Source organism: Triturus cristatus, chromosome 8, assembly GCF_964204655.1.
Source record: "Triturus cristatus chromosome 8, aTriCri1.1, whole genome shotgun sequence".
In the NCBI taxonomy this organism is placed as follows: Eukaryota; Metazoa; Chordata; class Amphibia; order Caudata; family Salamandridae; genus Triturus; species Triturus cristatus.
The window spans coordinates 716,657,133-716,672,465 of NC_140591.1; positions in this window are offsets into that span (position 1 = coordinate 716,657,133).

The following is a 15,333-nucleotide window of genomic DNA, read 5'->3' on the forward strand; positions in this document are numbered from 1 at the left end:
ATAACTTCTTCTTCAGAGGCTTTGGACGACAAAATGGCAAACAGGCACTCCCCCGCATCTTAAATGCTCGATACCACGCCCTGGATGGGCCGCCCAAATGGGACAGTGTCCTATTGCATTCTGGGAGTTGGAGTGCCACACTTTACAATCCATGGATGGATACATTTTCTTACTGCCAATGAGGACTCTGGATGAGCCCCCGCTTGTGTCACCGTCCTCAATCCTGACGTAGATGCCCACTGCAGGGTAGGTAAATACCGTTCCCGTGGCCCCCAATGATCAAGGGGTGGTGCATTCCCTACGGCTGAGGCTGCCGCAATTACATCAAGCTCCAAGGTTGCCACACAGATTAGGAAGCACTCGACAGCTACGAAGGTTCAACCTTTAAACCTTTAATGAAAGGTACGGGCGGCATACAGCAAGCTGGAAACATTGTAACAATAAGTTCGTCATGCCTGACACGTTTCGAATAACTTCTTCTTCAGAGGCTTTGGACGACAAAATGGCAAACAGGCACTCCCCCGCATCTTAAATGCTCGATACCACGCCCTGGATGGGCCGCCCAAATGGGACAGTGTCCTATTGCATTCTGGGAGTTGGAGTGCCACACTTTACAATCCATGGATGGATACATTTTCTTACTGCCAATGAGGACTCTGGATGAGCCCCCGCTTGTGTCACCGTCCTCAATCCTGACGTAGATGCCCACTGCAGGGTAGGTAAATACCGTTCCCGTGGCCCCCAATGATCAAGGGGTGGTGCATTCCCTACGGCTGAGGCTGCCGCAATTACATCAAGCTCCAAGGTTGCCACACAGATTAGGAAGCACTCGACAGCTACGAAGGTTCAACCTTTAAACCTTTAATGAAAGGTACGGGCGGCATACAGCAAGCTGGAAACATTGTAACAATAAGTTCGTCATGCCTGACGCGTTTCGAATAACTTCTTCTTCAGAGGCTTTGGACGACAAAATGGCAAACAGGCACTCCCCCGCATCTTAAATGCTCGATACCACGCCCTGGATGGGCCGCCCAAATGGGACAGTGTCCTATTGCATTCTGGGAGTTGGAGTGCCACACTTTACAATCCATGGATGGATACATTTTCTTACTGCCAATGAGGACTCTGGATGAGCCCCCGCTTGTGTCACCGTCCTCAATCCTGACGTAGATGCCCACTGCAGGGTAGGTAAATACCGTTCCCGTGGCCCCCAATGATCAAGGGGTGGTGCATTCCCTACGGCTGAGGCTGCCGCAATTACATCAAGCTCCAAGGTTGCCACACAGATTAGGAAGCACTCAACAGCTACGAAGGTTCAACCTTTAAACCTTTAATGAAAGGTACGGGCGGCATACAGCAAGCTGGAAACATTGTAACAATAAGTTCGTCATGCCTGACGCGTTTCGAATAACTTCTTCTTCAGAGGCTTTGGACGACAAAATGGCAAACAGGCACTCCCCCGCATCTTAAATGCTCGATACCACGCCCTGGATGGGCCGCCCAAATGGGACAGTGTCCTATTGCATTCTGGGAGTTGGAGTGCCACACTTTACAATCCATGGATGGATACATTTTCTTACTGCCAATGAGGACTCTGGATGAGCCCCCGCTTGTGTCACCGTCCTCAATCCTGACGTAGATGCCCACTGCAGGGTAGGTAAATACCGTTCCCGTGGCCCCCAATGATAAAGGGGTGGTGCATTCCCTACGGCTGAGGCTGCCGCAATTACATCAAGCTCCAAGGTTGCCACACAGATTAGGAAGCACTCGACAGCTACGAAGGTTCAACCTTTAAACCTTTAATGAAAGGTACGGGCGGCATACAGCAAGCTGGAAACATTGTAACAATAAGTTCGTCATGCCTGACGCGTTTCGAATAACTTCTTCTTCAGAGGCTTTGGACGACAAAATGGCAAACAGGCACTCCCCCGCATCTTAAATGCTCGATACCACGCCCTGGATGGGCCGCCCAAATGGGACAGTGTCCTATTGCATTCTGGGAGTTGGAGTGCCACACTTTACAATCCATGGATGGATACATTTTCTTACTGCCAATGAGGACTCTGGATGAGCCCCCGCTTGTGTCACCGTCCTCAATCCTGACGTAGATGCCCACTGCAGGGTAGGTAAATACCGTTCCCGTGGCCCCCAATGATCAAGGGGTGGTGCATTCCCTACGGCTGAGGCTGCCGCAATTACATCAAGCTCCAAGGTTGCCACACAGATTAGGAAGCACTCGACAGCTACGAAGGTTCAACCTTTAAACCTTTAATGAAAGGTACGGGCGGCATACAGCAAGCTGGAAACATTGTAACAATAAGTTCGTCATGCCTGACGCGTTTCGAATAACTTCTTCTTCAGAGGCTTTGGACGACAAAATGGCAAACAGGCACTCCCCCGCATCTTAAATGCTCGATACCACGCCCTGGATGGGCCGCCCAAATGGGACAGTGTCCTATTGCATTCTGGGAGTTGGAGTGCCACACTTTACAATCCATGGATGGATACATTTTCTTACTGCCAATGAGGACTCTGGATGAGCCCCCGCTTGTGTCACCGTCCTCAATCCTGACGTAGATGCCCACTGCAGGGTAGGTAAATACCGTTCCCGTGGCCCCCAATGATCAAGGGGTGGTGCATTCCCTACGGCTGAGGCTGCCGCAATTACATCAAGCTCCAAGGTTGCCACACAGATTAGGAAGCACTCGACAGCTACGAAGGTTCAACCTTTAAACCTTTAATGAAAGGTACGGGCGGCATACAGCAAGCTGGAAACATTGTAACAATAAGTTCGTCATGCCTGACGCGTTTCGAATAACTTCTTCTTCAGAGGCTTTGGACGACAAAATGGCAAACAGGCACTCCCCCGCATCTTAAATGCTCGATACCACGCCCTGGATGGGCCGCCCAAATGGGACAGTGTCCTATTGCATTCTGGGAGTTGGAGTGCCACACTTTACAATCCATGGATGGATACAATTTCTTACTGCCAATGAGGACTCTGGATGAGCCCCCGCTTGTGTCACCGTCCTCAACTGTGTGGCAACCTTGGAGCTTGATGTAATTGCGGCAGCCTCAGCCGTAGGGAATGCACCACCCCTTGATCATTGGGGGCCACGGGAACGGTATTTACCTACCCTGCAGTGGGCATCTACGTCAGGATTGAGGACGGTGACACAAGCGGGGGCTCATCCAGAGTCCTCATTGGCAGTAAGAAAATGTATCCATCCATGGATTGTAAAGTGTGGCACTCCAACTCCCAGAATGCAATAGGACACTGTCCCATTTGGGCGGCCCATCCAGGGCGTGGTATCGAGCATTTAAGATGCGGGGGAGTGCCTGTTTGCCATTTTGTCGTCCAAAGCCTCTGAAGAAGAAGTTATTCGAAACGCGTCAGGCATGACGAACTTATTGTTACAATGTTTCCAGCTTGCTGTATGCCGCCCGTACCTTTCATTAAAGGTTTAAAGGTTAAACCTTCGTAGCTGTCGAGTGCTTCCTAATCTGTGTGGCAACCTTGGAGCTTGATGTAATTGCGGCAGCCTCAGCCGTAGGGAATGCACCACCCCTTGATCATTGGGGGCCACGGGAACGGTATTTACCTACCCTGCAGTGGGCATCTACGTCAGGATTGAGGACGGTGACACAAGCGGGGGCTCATCCAGAGTCCTCATTGGCAGTAAGAAAATGTATCCATCCATGGATTGTAAAGTGTGGCACTCCAACTCCCAGAATGCAATAGGACACTGTCCCATTTGGGCGGCCCATCCAGGGCGTGGTATCGAGCATTTAAGATGCGGGGGAGTGCCTGTTTGCCATTTTGTCGTCCAAAGCCTCTGAAGAAGAAGTTATTCGAAACGCGTCAGGCATGACGAACTTATTGTTACAATGTTTCCAGCTTGCTGTATGCCGCCCGTACCTTTCATTAAAGGTTTAAAGGTTGAACCTTCGTAGCTGTCGAGTGCTTCCTAATCTGTGTGGCAACCTTGGAGCTTGATGTAATTGCGGCAGCCTCAGCCGTAGGGAATGCACCACCCCTTGATCATTGGGGGCCACGGGAACGGTATTTACCTACCCTGCAGTGGGCATCTACGTCAGGATTGAGGACGGTGACACAAGCGGGGGCTCATCCAGAGTCCTCATTGGCAGTAAGAAAATGTATCCATCCATGGATTGTAAAGTGTGGCACTCCAACTCCCAGAATGCAATAGGACACTGTCCCATTTGGGCGGCCCATCCAGGGCGTGGTATCGAGCATTTAAGATGCGGGGGAGTGCCTGTTTGCCATTTTGTCGTCCAAAGCCTCTGAAGAAGAAGTTATTCGAAACGCGTCAGGCATGACGAACTTATTGTTACAATGTTTCCAGCTTGCTGTATGCCGCCCGTACCTTTCATTAAAGGTTTAAAGGTTGAACCTTCGTAGCTGTCGAGTGCTTCCTAATCTGTGTGGCAACCTTGGAGCTTGATGTAATTGCGGCAGCCTCAGCCGTAGGGAATGCACCACCCCTTGATCATTGGGGGCCACGGGAACGGTATTTACCTACCCTGCAGTGGGCATCTACGTCAGGATTGAGGACGGTGACACAAGCGGGGGCTCATCCAGAGTCCTCATTGGCAGTAAGAAAATGTATCCATCCATGGATTGTAAAGTGTGGCACTCCAACTCCCAGAATGCAATAGGACACTGTCCCATTTGGGCGGCCCATCCAGGGCGTGGTATCGAGCATTTAAGATGCGGGGGAGTGCCTGTTTGCCATTTTGTCGTCCAAAGCCTCTGAAGAAGAAGTTATTCGAAACGCGTCAGGCATGACGAACTTATTGTTACAATGTTTCCAGCTTGCTGTATGCCGCCCGTACCTTTCATTAAAGGTTTAAAGGTTGAACCTTCGTAGCTGTCGAGTGCTTCCTAATCTGTGTGGCAACCTTGGAGCTTGATATATATATATATATATATATATATATATATATATATATTACCTACTGGCGGTCGCCAGTAGGTAGTTATAGTTAGGACCACGTTTCCATAGGAAATCCGCAACATTCTATTTTGAATAACTTTGGCGCCGGTCGACGAATCCTCGCGAATTTTTCAAAATAGGTGGGGCGCTACGCTCCGCTCCTTCCCTGAAAGTCTCGGGGGGATTCGTCAAGCAGGGGCTGAGATAAAAGGGGGGTCCCAAAACGCGTTTTTCCCATGCATTTTTCCATAGGACCTTTAGACACAGCTACAGCCCGAACGGCTGAACAGAATTACTAGAAATTTGGCAGAGAGGTAGTCCTCAGGTCAAGGAAGTGCCTTGTGTAGGTTTGGTGTAAATCTGTTCAGTAGATTCTGAGAAAATAGCCTTTAAATCAATATATATATCTGAGCCAGCTTACGGTGTGCTTACGGTACGCTTACCGTACGCGTACGGTGGCGTGCGCGAGCGCGATTCTGATTGGCTCTTAGATCTTAGTAAACATTCGAATCGGTCAAAACCAGGAAGCGGCGGCCGCCATTTCGTGTGTTTCACTCAGAAAAAAAAGGAGTGATAACAAGAAAAGGGGGCAAGGAGGAGAGTTACAGACCCCCTAACATTTGTAAGGGGGTCAAAGAAGGACAGAAAAGTACAAAGAAAACATTTATTGATTTTAAAAAAAATCGCGGGGTACGCGTACGGTAAGCTTACCGTACGCGTACGGTAAAAAAAAAAAAAAAAATGAAATTAAATGCAGATTTAAGTGTTTAGATATTAGGGGGCTCTAAAAAGAGCCGTTGTGTTTATGAAGTGATTTTTTTGTGGTACCTACAAGTAAGTACCGATGCAGAGTCTAAGGTTCAAGAGGAAGACTATGTTCCCTTCATCATTGAAGTGCACACCATCTCCTCTATAAATGTCTTGCTTGTCATAACGCAAGTTGTTGTGGTAAATGGAACCCATACCATAGTCACGGAGGAAAGCAGAAACAGATTTGTTGACGTGCTTTCTTGCTTTGTCAATCTGCGGACAGAAATGATTGGACCAGTTCCATTTTTGCCTTTGGCATATGTTAGAAAACACAAAGGCAGTTTTAGGGAAAAGTGAAAACAGTTGTGCAAAGGTGTCCTTCATAAGCATTTCCAGACCTACCCCAGTCAAAGTGCCTAGGTCATTGCCACCACAGTGCACTATTATGAGGTCAGGGTGTTGGATGTGCATGAAGGATTTCACCAATGGCATCAATTGGTGCCACTTTAACCCTCTCTGACCAATCCATTTAATGTCTACATTTGGCACAGCAAGGTCTCTCACCATACCTGTTTTCTCTGCAAACTTTTCACTCCAGAAGACATAGCTGTGCCCTACAATCCACACTGTGAACATCTTCAAAGGAGAACTGGATGCACTCAGGAGGTGTAATTCATTAGAATGGCAATATGAAAAGAAAGACAGTTTGGAAATGGAGGCATACATCTTTTTTTCATAAAAAAAAGAACTGATTGGCTGTTTCATACCATTCTAGAATAAAAACTAGGCTGTATGTGTAAATTAATAGAAGCATGTTTTGTATTGGTACAGAAAAATGTGTTACCAAAGAACAGTACTATGGATTTGCTGTTAGGTTTGAAAAGTCAAGCACTCTTGCTCTGTGGAATTGAAACATTGTTTGGCGAACTTCTGACCTGACTCCACACAGCAGTGTTCCATGAGCTGTTGCTATGGTAGCAGGCAGAAGTCAAGTTGGGGGAAGGGTACTAGGCAGAAGTCAAGTTGGGGGAAGGGTACTTTTGGAAAAGGGTTGGTTTTCAACCAATAGAAATGTGTGATTACATTTGAAAAAAAGGGGCAAGCAGTGAGATTTGAAACTAACATGTATATGTGTGGAAAAAGAGAGGGAAAGTTTGCCATTATCTGGTTCTGCTGAGAGGAGAGAGGTGTAGAGAACAGAGATCCTGGCTCTGATAATCTGCTGTTTGAGTGCCACATTTCTTTCACAACTAACTAATTTTAAAGGTGAGTTTAGAGTCTGAGAGGGGATGTATATGGTAAATTAAGAAATGAATAATAGAAATGCAATTCTTTTTGTAGAAGTTGTGTTTATTATTTTCTGTTTTGGGAGAAATTTAAATGTGAGGAACATGTAAAATAATATGGACTATCACCCTTATGCATCAAGCCAAAATCCAGTCGGTAAAATACCGATTCCTTATTAGCTCCCGGTATTAAGTAGAAAATACCCAATCCCAATGCATCAACCCAAAAGCAGAAATCGGTATTTAAGGAATCCTTAAATAGCGATTCTTTAAATAGGGATTCCTTAAATACCGATTCCTTAAATAGCTCTTGCATTTAAGGAATCCCAAAGTGAGATTCCTTAAATGCAATGCATCAAAGTTAAAAAATTAGCGATTTCGCTAATAAGGGGAGCAAATTACCATGAAGATGAACTGCATGGTAATTTGCAAAAACTTTGAAAAATGCACTTTTGTGCATTTTTCAAAGTGTCATGTTGCGCACACACATGCCCTTAGAGCATGTGTGTGTGCAACATATGTGCACATATCATTTTCAGGGGTGCAACAGGGTGTCCTTTTGACACCCTGGCACCCTTGAAAGTGCTCCAGCTATTAGCGATTCGGTAATACCGAATCGCTAATACAGAATGGCTTTACATTCATTCCTATGGGCCTCCAAGCCCATAGGAATGAATGGGTAGGTATTCCTTATTACCGATTCGGTATTACCGATTCGGTAATAAGGAATGTTAAGGAATCGCTATTTTAATAGCGATTCCTACATGCATAGCCTTTTGCTATTCCTTATTAGCGATTCCTTATTTTTCGCTAATAAGGAATCGCAAATGCTAATGTTGATGCATATGCCCCTATGTTTTCACAATAAATTAAGGTGTACTGGTATAATAAAAGAATAGTTTAAGGGTTTGAGGTTGGACTCAGTAATGCAAATACATTCAGCATCACTAAGGCTGGTTGCCCTTGCTGGAGTGTAGGCAGACACCCAGGTTACAAATGATGCTGGTCTGAAAAAGCAGTTTGGACATGTGCTTTGTAAAAAATCTGAAAAGTGGATTCATAATGTGTCAGTCTGTAAAAGTGTTTATCACTTGCCAAAAAAAAGAGCAGTAAGTGTGCTTTCAAATTGGCAAAGAAATTTCGTTTTGTGACTAATGTGAAAACATGACTCTGTGTGCAAATAGGAATTACAGGCAGAGATTTATTGCGTATTGCTCTGGTGATTTCACAGTTGCATTAGATGGAAAGGGGGAGACATTTTTTGGTGCAGAAGCAGACTCTTAGCACACAGGTAGCTGCTTACCATGTGGAATCATGCACAGTATTCACAAGCGAGTGGGGTTTGAGGTTTCAGTCAGTAATGCAAATACATTCAGCATCACTAAGGCTGGTTGCCCTTGCTGGAGTGTAGGCAGACACCCAGGTTACAAATGATGCTGGTCTGAAAAAGCAGTTTGGACATGTGCTTTGTAAAAAATCTGAAAAGTGGATTCATAATGTGTCAGTCTGTAAAAGTGTTTATCACTTGCCAAAAAAAAGAGCAGTAAGTGTGCTTTCAAATTGGCAAAGAAATTTCGTTTTGTGACTAATGTGAAAACATGACTCTGTGTGCAAATAGGAATTACAGGCATAGATTTATTGCGTATTGCTCTGGTGATTTCACAGTTGCATTAGAAGGAAAGGGGGAGCCTTTTTTTGGTGCAGAAGCAGACTCTTAGCACACAGGTAGCTGCTTACCATGTGGAATCATGCACAGTATTCACAAGCGAGTGGGGTTTGAGGTTTCAGTCAGTAATGCAAATACATTCAGCATCACTAAGGCTGGTTGCCCTTGCTGGAGTGTAGGCAGACACCCAGGTTACAAATGATGCTGGTCTGAAAAAGCAGTTTGGACATGTGCTTTGTAAAAAATCTGAAAAGTGGATTCATAATGTGTCAGTCTGTAAAAGTGTTTATTACTTGCCAAAAAAAAGAGCAGTAAGTGTGCTTTCAAATTGGCAAAGAAATTTCGTTTTGTGACTAATGTGAAAACATGACTCTGTGTGCAAATAGGAATTACAGGCAGAGATTTATTGCGTATTGCTCTGGTGATTTCACAGTTGCATTATATGGAAAGGGGGAGACATTTTTTGGTGCAGAAGCAGACTCTTAGCACACAGGTAGCTGCTTACCATGTGGAATCATGCACAGTATTCACAAGCGAGTGGGGTTTGAGGTTTCAGTCAGTAATGCAAATACATTCAGCATCACTAAGGCTGGTTGCCCTTGCTGGAGTGTAGGCAGACACCCAGGTTACAAATGATGCTGGTCTGAAAAAGCAGTTTGGACATGTGCTTTGTAAAAAATCTGAAAAGTGGATTCATAATGTGTCAGTCTGTAAAAGTGTTTATCACTTGCCAAAAAAAAGAGCAGTAAGTGTGCTTTCAAATTGGCAAAGAAATTTTGTTTTGTGACTAATGTGAAAACATGACTCTGTGTGCAAATAGGAATTACAGGCAGAGATTTATTGCGTATTTCTCTGGTGATTTCACAGTTGCATTAGATGGAAAGGGGGAGACATTTTTTGGTGCAGAAGCAGACTCTTAGCACACAGGTAGCTGCTTACTATGTGGAATCATGCACAGTATTCACAAGCGAGTGGGGTTTGAGGTTTCAGTCAGTAATGCAAATACATTCAGCATCACTAAGGCTGGTTGCCCTTGCTGGAGTGTAGGCAGACACCCAGGTTACAAATGATGCTGGTCTGAAAAAGCAGTTTGGACATGTGCTTTGTAAAAAATCTGAAAAGTGGATTCATAATGTGTCAGTCTGTAAAAGTGTTTATCACTTGCCAAAAAAAAGAGCAGTAAGTGTGCTTTCAAATTGGCAAAGAAATTTCGTTTTGTGACTAATGTGAAAACATGACTCTGTGTGCAAATAGGAATTACAGGCAGAGATTTATTGCGTATTTCTCTGGTGATTTCACAGTTGCATTAGATGGAAAGGGGGAGACATTTTTTGGTGCAGAAGCAGACTCTTAGCACACAGGTAGCTGCTTACTATGTGGAATCATTCACAGTATTCACAAGCGAGTGGGGTTTGAGGTTTCAGTCAGTAATGCAAATACATTCAGCATCACTAAGGCTGGTTGCCCTTGCTGGAGTGTAGGCAGACACCCAGGTTACAAATGATGCTGGTCTGAAAAAGCAGTTTGGACATGTGCTTTGTAAAAAATCTGAAAAGTGGATTCATAATGTGTCAGTCTGTAAAAGTGTTTATCACTTGCCAAAAAAAAGAGCAGTAAGTGTGCTTTCAAATTGGCAAAGAAATTTCGTTTTGTGACTAATGTGAAAACATGACTCTGTGTGCAAATAGGAATTACAGGCAGAGATTTATTGCGTATTGCTCTGGTGATTTCACAGTTGCATTAGATGGAAAGGGGGAGACATTTTTTGGTGCAGAAGCAGACTCTTAGCACACAGGTAGCTGCTTACTATGTGGAATCATGCACAGTATTCACAAGCGAGTGGGGTTTGAGGTTTCAGTCAGTAATGCAAATACATTCAGCATCACTAAGGCTGGTTGCCCTTGCTGGAGTGTAGGCAGACACCCAGGTTACAAATGATGCTGGTCTGAAAAAGCAGTTTGGACATGTGCTTTGTAAAAAATCTGAAAAGTGGATTCATAATGTGTCAGTCTGTAAAAGTGTTTATCACTTGCCAAAAAAAAGAGCAGTAAGTGTGCTTTCAAATTGGCAAAGAAATTTCGTTTTGTGACTAATGTGAAAACATGACTCTGTGTGCAAATAGGAATTACAGGCAGAGATTTATTGCGTATTGCTCTGGTGATTTCACAGTTGCATTAGATGGAAAGGGGGAGACATTTTTTGGTGCAGAAGCAGACTCTTAGCACACAGGTAGCTGCTTACTATGTGGAATCATGCACAGTATTCACAAGCGAGTGGGGTTTGAGGTTTCAGTCAGTAATGCAAATACATTCAGCATCACTAAGGCTGGTTGCCCTTGCTGGAGTGTAGGCAGACACCCAGGTTACAAATGATGCTGGTCTGAAAAAGCAGTTTGGACATGTGCTTTGTAAAAAATCTGAAAAGTGGATTCATAATGTGTCAGTCTGTAAAAGTGTTTATTACTTGCCAAAAAAAAGAGCAGTAAGTGTGCTTTCAAATTGGCAAAGAAATTTCGTTTTGTGACTAATGTGAAAACATGACTCTGTGTCCAAATAGGAATTACAGGCAGAGATTTATTGCGTATTGCTCTGGTGATTTCACAGTTGCATTAGATGGAAAGGGGGAGCCTTTTTTTGGTGCAGAAGCTGACTCTTAGCACACAGGTAGCTGCTTACCATGTGGAATCATGCACAGTATTCACAAGCGAGTGGGGTTTGAGGTTTCAGTCAGTAATGCAAATACATTCAGCATCACTAAGGCTGGTTGCCCTTGCTGGAGTGTAGGCAGACACCCAGGTTACAAATGATGCTGGTCTGAAAAAGCAGTTTGGACATGTGCTTTGTAAAAAATCTGAAAAGTGGATTCATAATGTGTCAGTCTGTAAAAGTGTTTATCACTTGCCAAAAAAAAGAGCAGTAAGTGTGCTTTCAAATTGGCAAAGAAATTTCGTTTTGTGACTAATGTGAAAACAAATGTAGTAATATATTTAAATAAAATAAAGGAATTTTTTTTTAGTTTTTTTCAGGTATTGCTGAAGAGCAGTGAACAAAATTTAAGATGCCTACAAAATCCAGAGTAAAAAAAGAGCAGAAAAAAAACCTATATTTGGAGACAACATGAGGACCTAAGTTAGTTGAAGATGCTCATGTTGGGAAGAAGAAAAAATCTTCTGGTAAGCAAAAAAAAGATTTTCTAAGGAACATATTCAAAAAAAGGAAAAATGTACAAAATGTCTGTACTGGAAAGAATGATTTGAATCGAAAAGGACAGGAAAAAATTGAGAATTTAGTTAATGCAAATATACCTTCTGCAACTAAAAAGATAAACTTAAACAGAAAAACAGCGTTTAAAGAGATACGTAGAAAAATGTTTCAGAGGAGAGTTATGTCCAATTTGATAAAGGATGTGAAGAAATATAAGCAAAAGTCAAAGTTTTTTAAGAGAAAAAAAGAAATTGAAGCCATTGCAGCTAAGGCATTAGAATTAAAAAGGAAACTATTCATTTTAATTTTGAATAGGATGCGTACATTAGACAAAATGGTTAATGTACTGAAATCACATAGCAAAAGGAAAAGAGTAGTGAACAGAACAAACTTTTGTAAAGTGTTTTTAGGAAAATGGATGCATAGTTCAAGTAGTGAACCTTTTTTTAATGAAGAGAGTTATTTTCAAAGTAATAGTTTGCTGCATGCAGTTGACACCAGAGGTCGTGCTTTTGAAGTGAAAAATGGTTGCATAATGGAGAAGGAGATAATGGTTCCAAGAGATGAGGTACAAGTGATGGCGGATGAGGCTATGGGGAGACGTCCTAAAGCCCCAGTGTACACTTGGAATTGTAGTAGTATTTGCACTGTGCGTCAGGAATCTATTGATAAATTTCGTGAGTTTCTAAGAGAATATAGCAAAAAAAGTGTGAAACAGAAGATTAAGGTGCTTCAAAGTCTAGATCCATGCAGAGTGAGAGAGAATACTGGTTTGCAGGGTCATTCTCTGGCTTGTCTATCTAGAAAAGTGTGTAATAGTGTTTTCCATCATTTTAGGATGCTGGCTGTTCATCATACTGAAATGAGAAAGTTTGTGAGACGGTTGTATTTTGCTAAAAGTCCAGCAATAAAGTTAGATGAATTGAATAGGGCTCTGTTCCGTGGAACGGTATCAGATGTAGAGAAGGTTGTTGATGAAATTCAGTTTTGTTACTTTGGTCCTGAACAAAACAGTGCAGAGAAGGACACAGTAAATGAGGAAGAAGTGGAAGAAAATGTAGAACCCTCTGTAAGTAAGACATTTAATGATCACATAACAAAATTTGCAATAATCTCTAATGAAAGACCAAATATAACTTGTATTTGTTGCCGCAGAACTCATTATAGAAAACAAACCAGGTATGTTGATCTCTACAGAAAGAGTGAAAATGAAGATAATTATAAGTGGAAGGATTTTGCCACCTATATATTTCTTGAAAATTGTTTTGAATTGGGTGAAGTTCAGCGTATTTGTAAATACTGTTACAACAAGTTAGAGGAAAATAGAATGCCGACCAGAGCTGTACATAATAATTTAGAATTGGATGCTATTCCTGCTGAACTTTCTGAATTAAATACATATGAGTCTATACTCATTCAATGTGTTCATCCGTTCCAGACCATAGTACGTATGGAGCCCAAAACTGGTAAATTACCTCCTTCAGATTTACTGAGAGGTTTAAAAGGTAGAGTGGTGTATTTGCCCTTGGATTTGAAAAAAAATATGGAAACTATTGATGCGGATACTTTGGAAACTGAACCATTAATTATTCTGGTTAATGGTGTACCTACAAAGAATAAGAAGATTTGGCAGGAGCTGGTAGATGTACGGAAAGTACAAAGAGCAAATTTGTATTTGAAAAGGAATAACAAATGGTATGAATCAATTTATATAGAAGAAGAAGAAGAAGAAGATTTACAAGAAGACACAGAAACACCAACTGGACAAATTGAAAAAGTGGACAAGTCAAAGGAAGAAGAAATTTATGAACATTTTAGCATACATCCTCTTCATTCAAAAGAAGTTATGGGAGACAATATTGATCTATTTCAGATGAAGAAAGCAAAAGGAACTCCCGTGAGTGTATGGGAGGAGAGCTTGGAAGCTCGATGTTTTCCCCAGCTGTTTCCTAAAGGAAAAGGAGGACGATACGATGAACGTCCGGAACAGATTCCAGCTTCTGAATATCGGACTACAAGACTATATGCTGAAGATCCCAGATTTCGACAAAGTATTCCTTATTTGTTCCATCTTTTATTTGAAAGCGACTTGTCTGCACTGTCTTATGCAGTAAATCACATTTTAAAAAGTGGAGTACATTTACAAAATGTGTCTGCTAAGGATTTTATGGAGAAAGTGCAGCACCGAGATGATCATTTGGAAACACAACTGATCAATCTGATGGCTTGTCAGCGTGGGACAAATGAATATTGGTACCGACGCCATGGTGAATTAAAATGCATGTTACGGAATTTAGGAACACCAACATGGTTCCTTACCCTAAGCTGTGCTGAGTACGCTTGGGATGATTTACTGGATTTTCTACGAGAGGCAAATTCAAACATTAAAAACATCGAATTCAAAACAGCAGGAGAACTGTGCTCATTGGATCCGGTTAATGTTTGCAGATATTTCAATCATAGATTTGAGGCTATGATGTCCTTCATCTGCAATAAAAAAAATCCACCTCTAGGAGAAGTAGTGGATTTCTTTTGGAGAAAAGAGTACCAGGCAAGAGGTGCTCCTCATATTCATATGCTGTTGTGGATCAAGGATGCCCCAAAGTTTGGAACAGATACTGATGAAGCAGTGTTATCTTACATTGAAGAATATGCAACATGTGCTATACCAAAAAGCACAGAAGAGAAAAAGTTAAAGGAGCAAGTTTTACGTTTCCAAAGTCATCGGTGTGGAAAATACTGTCGACGGAAATACAAGAGCAAAGATAAATACTACACTAAATGTCGATTTGGATTTCCTAGACCTGTTATTTCAAAAGAAAGAGTTAACAGTTTTATGTCAGCTGTGAGACATACTTTCACAAGAAAATCACCTAAGAATACCTACAACCTTAAAAGAAAAGAAGAATCAAAAAATATAAATGACTACAACCCAGTGATTTTATCCATGTGGAACGCTAACATGGATATACAGAATGTAGCTGACAATTCCATTGCTGTTGCTCGATATGTAACGTCTTACATTACGAAATCAGAAAAAACAGAATTGAAGGAAATGTGGGAAGAGATTTCTCAAGAGAAAACTGTCAGTAAGAAGCTGTACAGTTTCAGTTTGAAGATGTTATCGCATCGAGAAATTGGATCCTACGAATGTTCAGATAGGTTATCTTCTGCAAGTCTCTACTCGAAATCAAGAAGAATAATTTGGGCAAGTTTAGGCCTTGCAGCAATGAGAAATCGGGTACTGAAATTTGTTGGAGAAATTGAATATTTGGCCGAGAATGACCCAGAAAGTACAGATATTTTGAAATCAAACATGTTGGATACATATTACCCAAAGAGAAGTCATCATCTGGAGAACATGTGTCTCTATGAAGTGCTGCAGAACTACATTTATTCACGGAAAGCCGCAGAAGACATCAACAATGGAAAATATAAAGTTATTGGTGAGGAAGGATGTTTGGTGAAGC